The sequence below is a fragment of the Stomoxys calcitrans genome, chromosome 1 (assembly GCF_963082655.1).
Source record: "Stomoxys calcitrans chromosome 1, idStoCalc2.1, whole genome shotgun sequence".
NCBI lineage: Eukaryota > Metazoa > Arthropoda > Insecta > Diptera > Muscidae > Stomoxys > Stomoxys calcitrans.
In genome coordinates, this window is record NC_081552.1 from 224898283 (window position 1) to 224913389 (window position 15107).

General features: G+C 34.5%; 1 long non-coding RNA gene across 1 annotated transcript; it reads right to left on the reverse strand.

Moving 5' to 3' along the window:
* Positions 1 to 3015: 3015 nt before the first annotated feature.
* LOC106082937 (uncharacterized) lies at positions 3016 to 3952 on the reverse strand. Its single transcript, XR_001220573.2, has 2 exons — positions 3900 to 3952; positions 3016 to 3625 (listed from the first exon to the last, which is right to left on the reverse strand). It is a non-coding gene; the product is annotated as an uncharacterized LOC106082937 (long non-coding RNA).
* Between the last annotated feature and the right edge of the window lie 11155 nt (positions 3953 to 15107).

The following is a 15107-nucleotide window of genomic DNA, read 5'->3' on the forward strand; positions in this document are numbered from 1 at the left end:
CTTATGTTTTTCCCTTTTGTTGTAACATTTGTTATTTTGGCTAAATCTCATTTGTCTTAACCTTCAAAGTCATTAAGACGTCACACAAGCGATGGCACACAAACACACACACGCACACACATTAATAAAGGCGCATATATTTAAATTGCATAGCTGGTGTTGGATAAGAGTGTGTGTGTGTGTGAGTGTATGTATAGGTTTATCGCTTATCACGGTGGACTGACATCTCATAAGTTTTCTTCTGGTTCTTCTTTGGGGCGGTTTTTTGTCACCATTTTCAAAAGGAATGACAATGTTTTTTTTTTTTTTATTTCAAGTTGTTGTTGCTGGTCGTCATAGTTGTCTTGAATGTACAAAAGAAGAAAAAAAAAGATATATCAGTTCTGGCTTTAGCACCAAAAATACAGAAAAAGAAGAAAGCAGGCAACTAAAGAAACAACCACCATACCCGTATGTCTGGCATCTTAGGATTTTTCTTGTTGTTGGCCTGGCTGTATGGCTCTTGTACACGGTCGGTCGGTACTTAAATTAATTGTTGCCATAAGCATTTCAGAATTTCAAATGAAAAATTCGACAATTTATGAACTTTAAGTGTCTATCTTTTCTCTGAATCATTATTCTAAAAGAGTTTCACACATGCCCAAGCACTAGCACTGATACACACACACACATACATTTTCCACACAATTCTGCCTTTCTCAGCCATATACATCAAAGGAATTTCGGTATGTGTGGATTCATGTATAGGACCTTCTTAAAGGAGACAATTTCTAAGCAGACAGTAGGCTGAAAAAGTCTATTTAAAATTGTTTTAAAATTAAGTGCTGTAGTTTATTGGTGGATGTTAGAACGTTAAGTTAAAAGGGGAGGCCCAAGAACATCCCACCCTAATATATATCCCAATATTGGGGGCCAGTTTGGTTCATATACTAAACGCTTGGGCTTGAACCCTTGCAAGAAAAGCTGACAATTTTTTTCAGCGAACATTACGTCTTCGCTTCTGATGTAGCGTGATTTCATCAGACAGACGGACGGACAGATGGACGGTCAGACAGATAGACGGACGGACAGACGGACGGACAGACGGAAGAAAGGAAGGACGGACGGACGGACGGACAGACGGACGGACGGACAGACAGACGGACGGACTGACGGACGGACAGACGGACGGACAGACGGACGGACAGACGGACGGACAGACGGACGGACAGACGGACGGACAGACGGACGGACAGACGGACGGACAGACGGACGGACAGACGGACGGACAGACGGACGGACAGACGGACGGACAGATGGACGGACAAATATTTAGTTCCACTCTCTTTGAGACCCAAATTGTCCTGGTGAGCAAATACGTCCTATTTGGGGTTTGTTATGGTTGTGGGACGTCCCCTAGACAGTTGGTCCCTAATGTTGATATTAGATACGTGGTCTACTTCCAAATACCTTTAAAATTTGAGCCCCATATTTCGAGCTTGGGGGGGGTTTGGGGGAAGGGCGGACCACTCAGTAAATTGGCCTTGAAAATATAAAGGGTGATTTTTTTGAGGTTAGGATTTTCATGCATTAGTATTTGACAGATCACGTGGGATTTCAGACATGGTGTCAAAGAGAAAGATGCTCAGTATGCTTTGACATTTCATCATGAATAGACTTACTAACGAGCAACGCTTGCAAATCATTGAATTTTATTACCCTTTATATCGGATTCGTGTTCTACTCTAAAATCCCTCTTATTTGAGCCTCATATTGCAATAGTCAACAAATACTTCCTATTTGGGTGGTGTTATGGGGATGGGTGGCTCCACAGACACTTTTCCCGAATATTGATATCAGATGCGTGCTTTACTCCCAAAGGCCTCTTATTTGAGCCCCATATTGCAAAGGTCGTAAATTTATCCCCTTTGGGCGATGTTTTTGGGGAGAGGCGGCCCCCCCAAACACTTGGTCCCATATTTGGATATCAGTTTCGAATTCTACACTTAAATACCTTTTATTTAAGCCCCTTATTCCCATGGGGGTGTTTTGGGGAAATGATGGACCCCCTGAAAACGTGGTCCCACATTTGTATATTAGATTCGTATTCTACTCGCAAATACCTTTCATTTGAATCCCATATTGCCATGATCGGTAAATATGTCCGATTCAGGGGTGTTTTGGGGGTTGGGGTGGTCCCCCTAACACTTGGTCCGACAGTTGAATATCAGATACGTTTTTTTATCCTAAATACCTTTCATTTGAGTCCCATATTGTCGTGATTGGTCTAAATATATCTTTGGTAGGTTTTTCGGTGGGGCGGCCCCCCTAGGTACCCCGTCCAAAATTTGAATATCAAACTTTTATTTGTAGGGACTATATGAGAGCACACAAAATTTCGCTTAAATCGCCCCACCCATCTTCGAGATTTGGCGTTGCTGAAAATTAGGATAAGGGGGAGGGTCCGCCCCCCCTTCAGATTTCAAAAAATGTAGTACCCTATTTTCACCATGGGATCATTATGCACCATCTGTGAAAATTTTAAGACAAACGTTTCAGCCGTTTCTGAGTCTTTAAGGAACCCACAAACAAACACGAATTGATTTTTATATATAAGATGGGGTCGAATGGGGACGAATGACTAGCTTAGTATACCTCCGTATAAAAATATAAATTTTAAAAATCTTTAATTGTTTGTCTTTTTCAAAAAAGTATCAACAAAATTTTTACCTTCCGGCTTTTCATAAACACCATGCATTATGTTCAATAATATGTCATATGCCTTTAAATCTTTCCAAATATCTTAAGGCTAAAAAGATGAAAAAGATTTATGTATGAGATCCCATGGTTTTTGGCCTTTGTGGGGGCGTTCAAAGATTACTTACAACTTAAAAAAAAAATGAAATAGTAGCAATTTAAACACATATTTAGCCACTAATATCATGTCGCACACAGTTGTTAGAACATTTCAAAAAAATGTTTTTGTTTTGTTGTAGCCATCATCTTTCTCATCCCGTTACCACAGAAGAACAAAAATTATTTATTTTATATTTTATTTAAATGTTGTCACATAAATAGCCTGACACAAACAGGCATACCTCCAACTTATTTATGGATAGATGCTCTATTGCTCCATCTAGATCATAAGATGTAGGTGTGTGAGTGTGTGTTGGTGTGTGTGAGTGTTGGTTATTGCGTTTGTGATTCTAGATTTCTTTTGTAAACCAAAAATTATGATTGAAATTTACAACCTCCCCAATGTTGTAGTTGTTGGTTTTTGAGATTCTCTTAAATACCACAACAACAAGGCAGGTTCAGTGACCGTCATTGAATTCATGTTCTCCTCTAATGGGAAGATGGGAAAGACAAGTGGTGGTGGTGGTGCATTTTTTGATCCAATGCACAAATTAACATAGTGTTGCATTGTTTGCTCTTGCTCTCCTTATTCTTCTTGCAGCCTATAGACTTTTTCATGCAGATCCATTTAGTTTTATACGTAGTTTCATTTAATATTAAAATTGTATACTTGTAGGCTACCAACAAACGTTTTGAGGCACCAAACGAAACGCCATATTTCTATGGGGGAAAATTTAAATATTTTTTCTTTGGCCGAAACAAAGCTTCTCTATCGTTTGTGACAAATTTTCTGAAATTAATTAAAGTCAACGATTTATAAGAAGGCAGCAGATATAAAAATACAAAACGAAAAACCAAACAACCAAAGTGTGAACATTTTAAATGCCTACTCAAAAGATAGGCCATTGAATGGGAAAGTGTTATGTGAGTGTATGTGTGTGTGTGTTTACTACATGTGGGTGTCAAACTGATTTTACTTTCTGTACCAAGCAGAAAAGTCCATAGTCCCCCTACCACCACTCAACAATCTAAGTATAAAGGCCTCATATTGGGAAAAAATTCACCTTTGATAATTATTTTCTTCTACGAAATTTCTGCTTATAAAAGTTTATGAGCCACATGTCAAGAACTGACTTTTATTGCCTAGTTATTGATAATAAATTTACAATCAAATTATATCTCAAGTAACGTATAGGGATTTAAATATAGAACACACAATTCATTAAAAACTATTCAAAAAATTTTTTCTTTCGATTTTAGCTAAAGAATTTCTATACTTTGCCTTCAATTATATGATGCTGCATTGACAGATCTTGAAGGTGGTTTCGACAAGAAAGCGAAATTGGAAAAAAATATATATTTTAAACAAAAAACAAGTTGTAATGTTCGGCCGGGCCGAATCTTATATACCCTCCACCATGGATCGCATTTGTCGAGCTCTTTTCCCGGTATCTCGTTTTAGGCAAACAAAGGATAAAACAAAACAAGTAAAAGCGTGCTAAGTTCGGCCGGGCCGAATCTTATATACCCTCCACCATGAATCGCATTTGTCGAGTTCTATGCGCGGTATCTCTTTTAAGTCAAACAAAGAATATTGAATATGAAATGTTATGCTATTGGAGCTATGCCAAGTTATAGTCCGATTTAGACCATAAATGAATGCCTAACATTGTAGAAGTTATTGTGTAATATTTCAGTTCATTCGGATAAGAATTGCGCTCAAAAAGCAAAATCGGGAGATAGGTTTATATGGGAGCTGTATCAAGCTATTGATCGATTCAGACTAAATTAGTCACGTATGCTGAAGGTCATGAGAGAAGCCGTTGTACAAAATTTCAGCTAAATCGGATGAGATTTGAGTCCTCTAGAGGCTAAAGAAGTCAAAATCCCAGATCGGTTTATATGGCAGCTATATCAGGTTATGTTTCGATTTGCGCCATACTTAGCATGGTTATTGGAAGACATAACAAAATACCACGTGCAAAAGTACAGCCAAATCGGACGAGAATTGCGCCCTCTAGTGGCTCAAGAAGTCAAGATCCAAGATCGGTTTTTATGGCATCTATACCAGGTTATAAATCGATTTGAGAATTGCGCCCTCTAGAGGCTCAAGAAACCTAGACCCAAGATCGGTTTATATGACAGCCATATCAAAACATGGACCGATTTGAAGTGATACCAAAACACCACGTGCAATTACAGCCAAATCGGACGAGAATTGCGCCCTCTAGAGGCTCAAGAAGTTAAGATCCAAGATCGGTTTTAATGGCATCTATACCAGGTTATAAATCGATTTGAGAATTGCGCCCTCTAGAGGCTCAAGAAACCTAGACCCAAGATCGGTTTATATGGCAGCTATATCAAACATGGACCGATTTGAATCATACTTTGCGCAGTTGTTCGAAGTGATACCAAAACACCACGTGCAAAATTTCAGTCAAATCGAATAAGAATTGCGCCCTCTAGAAGCTCAGGAAGTCAAGGTCCCATATCGGTTTATATGACAGCTATACCAGGTTATGAACCGATTTGAATCATACTTAACACAGTTGTTGTAAGTGTATCGGACTAGAATTGCGACCTCTAGAGGCTTAAGAAGTGAAGACCCAAGATCGGTTTTTATGGCAGCTATATCAAAAAATGGACCGATTTGGCCCATTTACAATCCCAACCGATCTACGCTAGTAAAAAGACAGACAGCCGGAAGGACAGAGGTAGATCAACTTAAAATTTCATGACGATCAATAATATATATGCTTTATGGAGTCTTAGTCGAATATTTCGAGGAGTTACAAACAGAATGACGAAATTAATATACTCCCATCCTATGGTGGAGGGTTAACAAAGGGGCAAAAAATTTTGTAATGTATAAAAGACTAGCTTAACCGGGCCCGTTCCCCTGCGCCTTCTTTTACTTTATATGGAAAAAAATTACTCTTTGAAGATATTTTTTCGATAATTAAAAAGCTTTAAGTAAAACACCATGATATGAAAATTGTATCTGTATATCGATTGAGTAACAGTATAACAATATCTGAATATCCTTTATCTTAATCCCTCATGATCTTCATTGGTCAATGAATTCAGTTCATTTAACTTTGGTTGTAAGATGTACTCGATTCTTAAGGAACTTTATTTGAGCCCGATATTCTCATGAGGTCTCTGGGAGTGGAAAGGCCCCCAGCGTGGTGGTTGGTGGGTTTAAGGGTTGGTGTGGGCCTCCAGAACCGTTGTCCCGAAAGTGGGTATGAATTTCGTGCTCTACTCCCAAATACCTTTCTTTTGAGCCCCATGTTGCCATGACCGGCCAATATGTATATCCGATTTGGGGATTTTTCGGTGGTCCCCCAAACATTTAGCCCTGAAAAAAATATCAGCATTGTGCTCTACTCTCAAATACCGTTTACTTAAACCCCATATTGTCATTGGTTTAAGGGGAGTTTATGGGATGAGGCGTCCCCCAAACACTTGGTCCTCAAAATTGGTTATCAAATTCGTTTTCTAATTTCAAATACATTTTGAGCAACATATTGACCTTTAGCCACATATTGCCATGGTTAGTAAATTTGCTCTCTTTGGGGGTTGTTTTGGGGAATGGACGATGCCCCAAATACATTGTATCACATTTGGATATCAGATGGTCGGTAAATAATTGCTGTTTTGGGGAAGGGGTAGAGCCCCAGAAAATTGGTCCCGAAAGTGGGTATCAATTTCGTGCTCTACTCCCCTATACCTTTCATTTAAGCCCCACATTGTCATGGTCGGTAAATATGTTCGAGTTAGGGGGTGTTATTGGGGAATAGGGTGGTCCCCCAAACGCTTAGGCCTGAAAAAATGTCAGCATCGTGCTCTGCTTTCAAATATCATTTACATCATATTGCCATTGGCCTCAAAATTGGACATCAAATTCGTTTTCTTATCTCAAGTAGATTGAGTTAAAACACCTTATTGGAAAAGTCAGCAAATATGTCCGGTTTGAGGTATGGGCCTTAAAAACTAACAATATCGAGCACCACTCTCTTTAATATCCAAATTGTCATGGTGAGCAAATACGTCCTATTTGTGGGTTGTTATGAGGTTGGGAATGTTGATATCAGATTCGTAGTCTACTTTCAAATACCTTTCATTTGAGCTCCATACTTCTATAGTCAGCATACATGTCCTAAAATCGTTATGTTTTTATACCCACCACCGAAGGGTGGGGGTATATTCATTTTGTCATTCAGCGTAAAAATCTAGGACGATCTAGACATGTCCGTCCGTCTGTCTGTTGAAATCACGCTACAGTCTTCAAAAATAGAGAAATTGAGCTGAACATATCCTTTTTCTGTCCATAAGCAGGTCAAGTTCGAAGATGTGCTATATCGGACTATATCTTGATATAGCCCCCTTATAGACCGATCCTCCTATTTAGGGTCTTAGGTCCATAAAAGCCACTTTTATTATCCGATCTTGCTGAAATTTAGGACAATGAGTTGTACTAGGCCCCTTGATATCCTTCGTCAATGTGGTGTGGTCCAGATCGGTCCAGATTTGGATATAGCTGCCATATAGACCGATCCTCCAATTTAGGATCTTGTGCCTATAAAAGGCGCATTTATTATCCGATTTTGCTGAAATTTGGGACAGGGAGTTGTGTGAGGCCCTTGGACATCCTCTTTCAATTTGGCCCAGATCGGTGCAGATTTTGTTATAGCTGCCATATAGACCGATCTCTCGATTTAGGGTCTTAGGCTCATAAAAGCCATATTTATTATCCGATTTTGCTGAAATTTGGGACAGTGAGTTGTGTGAGGCCCTTCTACATCCTTCGTTGATTTTGCCCAGATCGGTCCAGATTTGGTTATAGCTGCCATATAGACCGATCCTCCGATGTAGGGTCTTAGGCTCATAAAAGGCGCATTTATAAGCCTTTTTAACTGAAATTTGACACATTGACTTATGTTAGGCCTTTCGACACCCATGTTGTATATGGTTCAGATAGGTTTATTATTAGATAAAGCTTTAGGAGACCAATATTTTGTTATACATAATTGAACAATGACTTGTACTTATTAGTATTTGGCATATATTCATCATAATTCAAATTTTAGCACAAATTCGTAATTGCAACAAAATGAGAAAAAAAAATACTAAGCAAATATAAGAAAATTTATTATTATCATCATGTTTGATGTCGTTTTGATGACTTTCTTTCCTCGTGACAAGTTTATAGTAGATGTGTTTTTTTTTTGTGCATTCATTATCTTTTCTTTTTGTTTTACTTTTGCCATTAACGAAAGTAAATTCCTAGCAAATTTTCCTTTAATTTCCGCTGTCTAAATATATAAATAGTCGGGCAGGAGAGACAGAGAGCAAGGCAAATAAATGAAAGACATTAAATGAATTAAAACTTTTATGTTCATTACATTATTGCATTGCATTTTGACATTTCATTAGCAGCGAAGGCGAAAAGCAAAGCCAAAAATAAAACAACAAAAACTTTTGCGGCAACAATAATAATTAGAAAATAAAAATTTTCGTTCACAAGCAAATGCCAGCGAAATGTGGCAAACAGCCAGCCACTGTAGAATCGACAAATAGTCGACGCGTCGACGACTGCTAGTCGGCCACAGCAGGACATAATGGCAGACGGTAATGATTGTAGGTGTGTATGTGGTGCATCATACAGTGGACGTTGAATAGTGCATTCGAAGTAACATTTCACAAAGTAAAAATCTAAGGATTATTTTTACCTATGGATCCTTGGATGTTTTGCCCACATGGTGTCCTCTTGCCTAATTTTCTAAATATCCTCTCATTTTATCCTCTTAGTTCAGCTTTTCTTGCATTTTTCTTTGGAAAGCAACAGTTCTTGAGCATGTATGCAATTACAAGTGGCATGTGACGTCATTGGGCATTTACATCACCGACTGCAAGGCAAACCCATGACCAACATTTTCCTTATAGATGCAGACCGATTTTGTCATTTGCCACCATGAGGTAAGCGAGCATTAGAAACCTTCTCAGCTAAGAATGCCTAAACATATGACCACAGTCGCAATTAGTTCCATTGCATCATTTTTGTTTGGTTTGCAAACAAATTTGGCATTTATTCAAATGCAACTTTTCAAAAAGGAATGCTTTAGCCATGCAATTACTTGGAAACACACCATTGAAAGGGAAATATTGATTCAAGTCATTTGAGTGGTAACAAAAAAAAATTATGCTTTTTCAAAAGACTTTAATTTGGCAATATTCAAGTAAACAAATGTACAAGGTAGCTGACACGAAGTGTTACCATGTATACAATGACATAGAAATCGCAGTTACATACAACAAAACAAATTTGCCCATTGGAAATATTCAAATAAACAAGGCTACAGGGTAGCTGACACTAAGTGTTATCATGTTAACACTGGCATAGAAATCGCAGTTACATACAACAAAACAAATTTGCTCATGGACATTCCATTAAGGAACAGGGGCTAACTTCTAATGTATCAATGAGTTCTGTTCGATTCAAGTTTAAGCTCAATGATAAGCGATCTGCTTTTTATAGCCGAGTCCGAACGGCATGCCGCAGTGCGATACCTCTTTGGGGAGAAGTTTTTACATGGCTGCCATACCATTTTAAACCCTTCACCGCAGGATGGGGGTATACTAATTTTCTACCTTCCCTTTGTAACACATCGAAATATTCACCTGAGACCCAATATTTTGTTCGTATATTTTTGTTCGTCTTGACATTCTGAGTTGATTTAACAATGTCCGGCCGTCTGTCCAATTCACGCCAACTTTTGAAGGAATGAAGCTAGTCGCTTAAAATTTTGCGCAAATACTGCCTGTAAGTGTAGGTCGGTTGGGATTGTAAATGGGCAATATCGGTCCATGTTTTAACATAGCTGCCATACAAATCGATCTTGGATCTTGATTTCTGGAGCTTCTAAAGGGCGCAATTCTTTTTCGATTTGGCTGAAATTTTGCACGTGGTGTTTTGCTATATCTTCCAATAACTGTGCTAAGTATGGTTGATATAGCTGATAACCAGATATAGCTGCCATATAAACCGTTCTGGGGTCTTGCCTTCTCGAAAAACTGGAGGGCGCATTTCTTATCTGATTTGGCTGAAACTTTGCCTACAACTGTGCGGAGTATGGTTTAAATCGGTCCATAAGCTGATATAGCTGCCATATAAACCGATCTGGGGTCTTGACTTCTTGAGCCTCCAGAGGGCGCAATTCTCATCCGATTTCACTGAAATTTTGCACGTGGTGTTTTGGTAACACTGGAGGGCGCAATTCTAATCTGATTTGGCTGAAATTTTGCATGAGGTGTTTCGTTAGAACTTTCAAATTTTTGTGCCAAGTATGGTCCATAGCTTGACATAGCTGCCATATAAATTGATCTGGGGTCTTGACTTCTCGAAACACTGGAGGGCGCAATTCTTATCTGATTTGGCTGAAAATTTGCATGAAGTGTTTTATTATGACTTCCAACAACTGTGCGGAGTATGGTTTAAATCGGTCCATAAGCTGATATAGCTGCCATATAAACCGATCTGGGGTCTTGACTTCTTGAGCCTCTAGAGGGCGCAATTCTCATCCGATTGGAATCAAATTTTGCACGACGTGTTTTGGTATCACTTCCAAATTTTTGTGCCAAGTATGGTTCAAATCGGTCCATAACCTGATATAGCTGGCATATAAACCGATCTGGGGTCTTGACTTCTTGAGCCACTAGAGGGCGCAATTCTCATCCGATTTCACTGAAATTTTGCACGTGGTGTTTTGGTATCACTTCCAATAACTGTGCGGAGTATGGTTTAAATCGGTCCATAACCTAATATAGCTGCCATATAAATCGATCTGGGATCTTGACTTCTTGAGCCTCCAGAGGGCGTAATTTTTATCCGATTTAGCCGAAATTTAGTACAACAGCTTCTCCCATGACTTTCAACATACGTGTAAAATACGGTCCGGATCGGTGCACAGCCTGATATAGCTCACATATAAACCGATCTCTCTATATTAATTCTTGAGACCCTAAAGGGTACAATTCTTACACAATTTGCCTGAAATTTTACACAATGACTTGTACAATGGTCTCCAACATTCAGTTCAGACCGGACCTTAACTTGACATAGCTCCAATATTAAAGCAATTCTTTTCTTTTATCCTTTTTACTTGTTTTATTTTATTTTATTTTAGTTAATTTTATTTTATTTTATTTTATTTTAGTTAATTTTATTTTATTTTATTTTATTTTATTTTATTTTATTTTATTTTATTTTATTTTATTTTATTTTATTTTATTTTATTTTATTTTATTTTATTTTATTTTATTTTATTTTATTTTATTTTATTTTATTTTATTTTATTTTATTTTATTTTATTTTATTTTATTTTATTTTATTTTATTTTATTTTATTTTATTTTATTTTATTTTATTTTATTTTATTTTATTTTATTTTATTTTATTTTATTTTGTTTTATTTTATTTTGTTTTATTTTATTTTTTTTATTTTATTTTATTTTATTATATTTTATTTTATTTTATTTTATTTTATTTTATTTTATTTTATTTTATTTTATTTTATTTTATTTTATTTTATTTTATTTTATTTTATTTTATTTTATTTTATTTTATTCTATTCTATTCTATTTTATTTTATTTTATTTTCCTTTATTTTATTTTATTTTATTTTATTTTATTTTATTTTATTTTATTTTATTTCATTTCATTTTATTTTATTTTATTTTATTTTATTTTATTTTATTTTATTTTATTTTATTTTATTTTATTTTATTTTATTTTATTTTATTTTATTTTATTTTATTTTATTTTATTTTATTTTATTTTATTTTATTTTAGTTAATTTTATTTCATTTAAGTTAATTTTATTTTATTTTAGTTAATTTTATTTAATTTAATTTAATTTTATTTTATTTTTTTTTTTATTTTATTTTATTTTATTTATTTTATTTTAGTTATTTTTGTTTAATTTAATTTATTTTAGTTAATTTTTTATACAATTTTATTTTATTTTAGTTAATTTTATTTTATTTTAGTTAATTTTTTATTTTATTTTATTTTATTTTATTTTATTTTATTTTATTTTATTTTATTTTATTTTATTTTATTTTATTTTATTTTATTTTATTTTATTTTATTTTATTTTATTTTATTTTATTTTATTTTATTTTATTTTATTTTATTTTATTTTATTTTATTTTATTTTATTTTATTTTATTTTATTTTATTTTATTTATTTTATTTTATTTTATTTTATTTTATTTTATTTTATTTTATTTTATTTTATTTTAGTTAATTTTATTTTATTTTATTTTATTTTATTTTATTTGATTTTATTTTATTTTATTTTATTTTATTTTATTTTATTTTATTTTATTTTATTTTATTTTATTTTATTTTATTTTATTTTATTTTATTTTATTTTATTTTATTTTATTTTATTTTATTTTATTTTATTTTATTTTATTTTATTTTATTTTATTTTATTTTATTTTATTTTATTTTATTTTATTTTATTTTATTTTATTTTATTTTATTTTATTTTATTTTATTTTATTTTATTTTATTTTATTTTATTTTATTTTATTTTATTTTATTTTATTTTATTTTATTTTATTTTATTTTATTTTATTTTATTTTGGTTATGTTTTGTTTCATTTTATTTTATTTTATTTTTTTTTATTTTTTTTTATCTTATTTTATTTTAGTATATTTTGTATTTTATTTTAGTTAATTTTTTGTTTTATTTTAGTTAATTTTATTTTATTTTATTGTTATTGTTTTCATATATTTTTTTTTAATTTTATTTTCCTATTATAAATTTAGAGGCTTTGCGAAAAAAATCTCTTTTGTCGGCATTTTTGCCAACCAACCGACTGAATAACCATATGTCAATATGTCGAAATTCATTTTGTTCAAGAAATATTTGTGGTGATCGTTTGGCAATCTTTTCAGACATGAGTATATTTATTTTGCATATCTAATTCTACATCTGCGTGGTGTGTAGCCAGGATGCATATACGTCTGATCAATCAGTCTGGCTGTCATTCGTTGGTTCTGTATTTCAAAATAACTTGTAATTTTAAAATTGACATGGCTACATAAATTCCTATGTTTACATCTTGATGTGCATTATATTGGGATATATGTTAAATTTATTGATTTAGGAAGGTGAAAGCAAGCTCTTTTCTTGGCATAAAATAAAGAAAAAAAAACATTTTCCTATGATAATCCCTTAAATTAGTTTTAAGTTATATATTTCCTTTATTATGGTTGCCACAGCTTTGTTTTTTTAATATCCCATGCATGTATTTGGTATTTGGTATATGAACTACAGCTATGATCTCTCAATGCCACCCCACCTACGTATCAGATATGTACTTAAATTCATATAGCCCGTATATGAGGCCATTTTCTCAATTGACCTCTTGAGCCAATAGATACCCTTTTCCCCTAGCCGATTTTAATTCATCAAAAATCCACATATAAACTGATTTAAGTAATTTAAATTTTTAGCAGATTCAATTGTGCGGTTACCTATGATACGAGCCACCCGAATTGAGCTAATTTTTTACTTCTTTATGTATTCTGCTGATACTAACCTAAATATTGGCAACAAATATAATTTACCCACCGGGAGTGTTTTTTCTTTTTATACCCTCCACCATAAGATGGGGGGTATACTAATTTCGTCATTCTGTTTGTAACTACTCGAAATATTCGTCTGAGACCCCATAAAGTATATATATTCTTGATCGTCGTGACATTTTATGTCGATCTAGCCATGTCCGTCCGTCTGTCCGTCCGTCCGTCCGTCCGTCCGTCCGTCCGTCTGTCTGTCGAAAGCACGCTAACTTCCGAAGGAGTAAAGCTAGCCGCTTGAAATTTTGCACAAATACTTCTTATTAGTGTAGGTCGGTTGGTATTGTAAATGGGCCATATCGGTCCATGTTTTGATATAGCTGCCTTATAAACCGATCTTGGGTCTTGACTTCTTGAGCCTCTAGAGTGCGCAATTCTTATCCGATTGGAATGAAATTTTGCACGACGTGTTTTGCTATGATATCCAACAACTGTGCCAAGTATGGTTTAAATCGGTTCATAACCTGATATAGCTGCCATATAAACCGATCTTGGGTCTTGACTTCTTGAGCCTCTAGAGTGCGCAATTCTTATCCGATTGAAATGAAATTTTGCACGACATGTTTTGTTATTATATCCAACAACTGTGCCAAATATGGTTCAAATCGGTCCATAACCTGATATAGCTGCCATATAAACCGATCTTGGGTCTTGACTTCTTGAACCTCTAGAGGGCGCAATTCTTATCCGAATGGAATGGAATTTCGCACGACGTGTTTTATTATGATATCCAACAACTGTGCTAAGTATGGTTCAAATCGGTCCATAACCTGATATAGCTGTCATATAAACAGATCTGGGGATTTGACTTCTTGAGCTTCTAGAGGGCGCAATTCCTATCCGATTTGGCTGAAATTTTGCATGACGTATTTTATTTTTACTTTCAACAACTGTGTCAAATAAGGTTCAAATCGGTTCATAACCTGATATAGCTGTCATATAAACAGATCTGGGATCTTGACTTCTTGCCCCTAGAGGTCGCAATTATTTTCCGATATGCCTGAAATTTTGTACGATGGATCCTCTCGTGACCATCAACAAACGTGTTTATTATGGTCTGAATCGGTCTATAGCCCGATACAGATCCCATATAAATCGTTCTCTCTATTTTACTTCGTGAGCCCCAATGGGCGCAAGTCTTATACGAATTGGCTGAAATTTTACACAGGTCTCCAACATATAATTTAATTGTGGTCCGAACCGGACCATATCTTGATATCGTTTTAATAGCAGAGCAACTCTTTTCTTATATCCTTTTTAGCCTAAGAAGAGATGCCGGGAAAAGAACTCGACAAATGCGATCCATGGTGGAGGGTATATAAGATTCGGCCCGGCCGAACTTAGCACGATTTTACTTGTTTTTGTTGTTTTCTTTCTGGTTTAGGCCAAATTAATTGAAAGTCTTGCAAATGCTATTTGCAGCGAACATTTTTGCCTTAGCTAATGAGAAAAAAATATATTTTAGAATCTCAACATCATTTGTGTTAAGAAATCAATGGCAAAATTCTAATTATTATACCCACCACCGAAGGATGGGGGTATATTCATTTTGTCATTCCGTTTGCAACACATCGAAATATCCATTTCCGACCCTATAAAGTATATATATTCTTGAT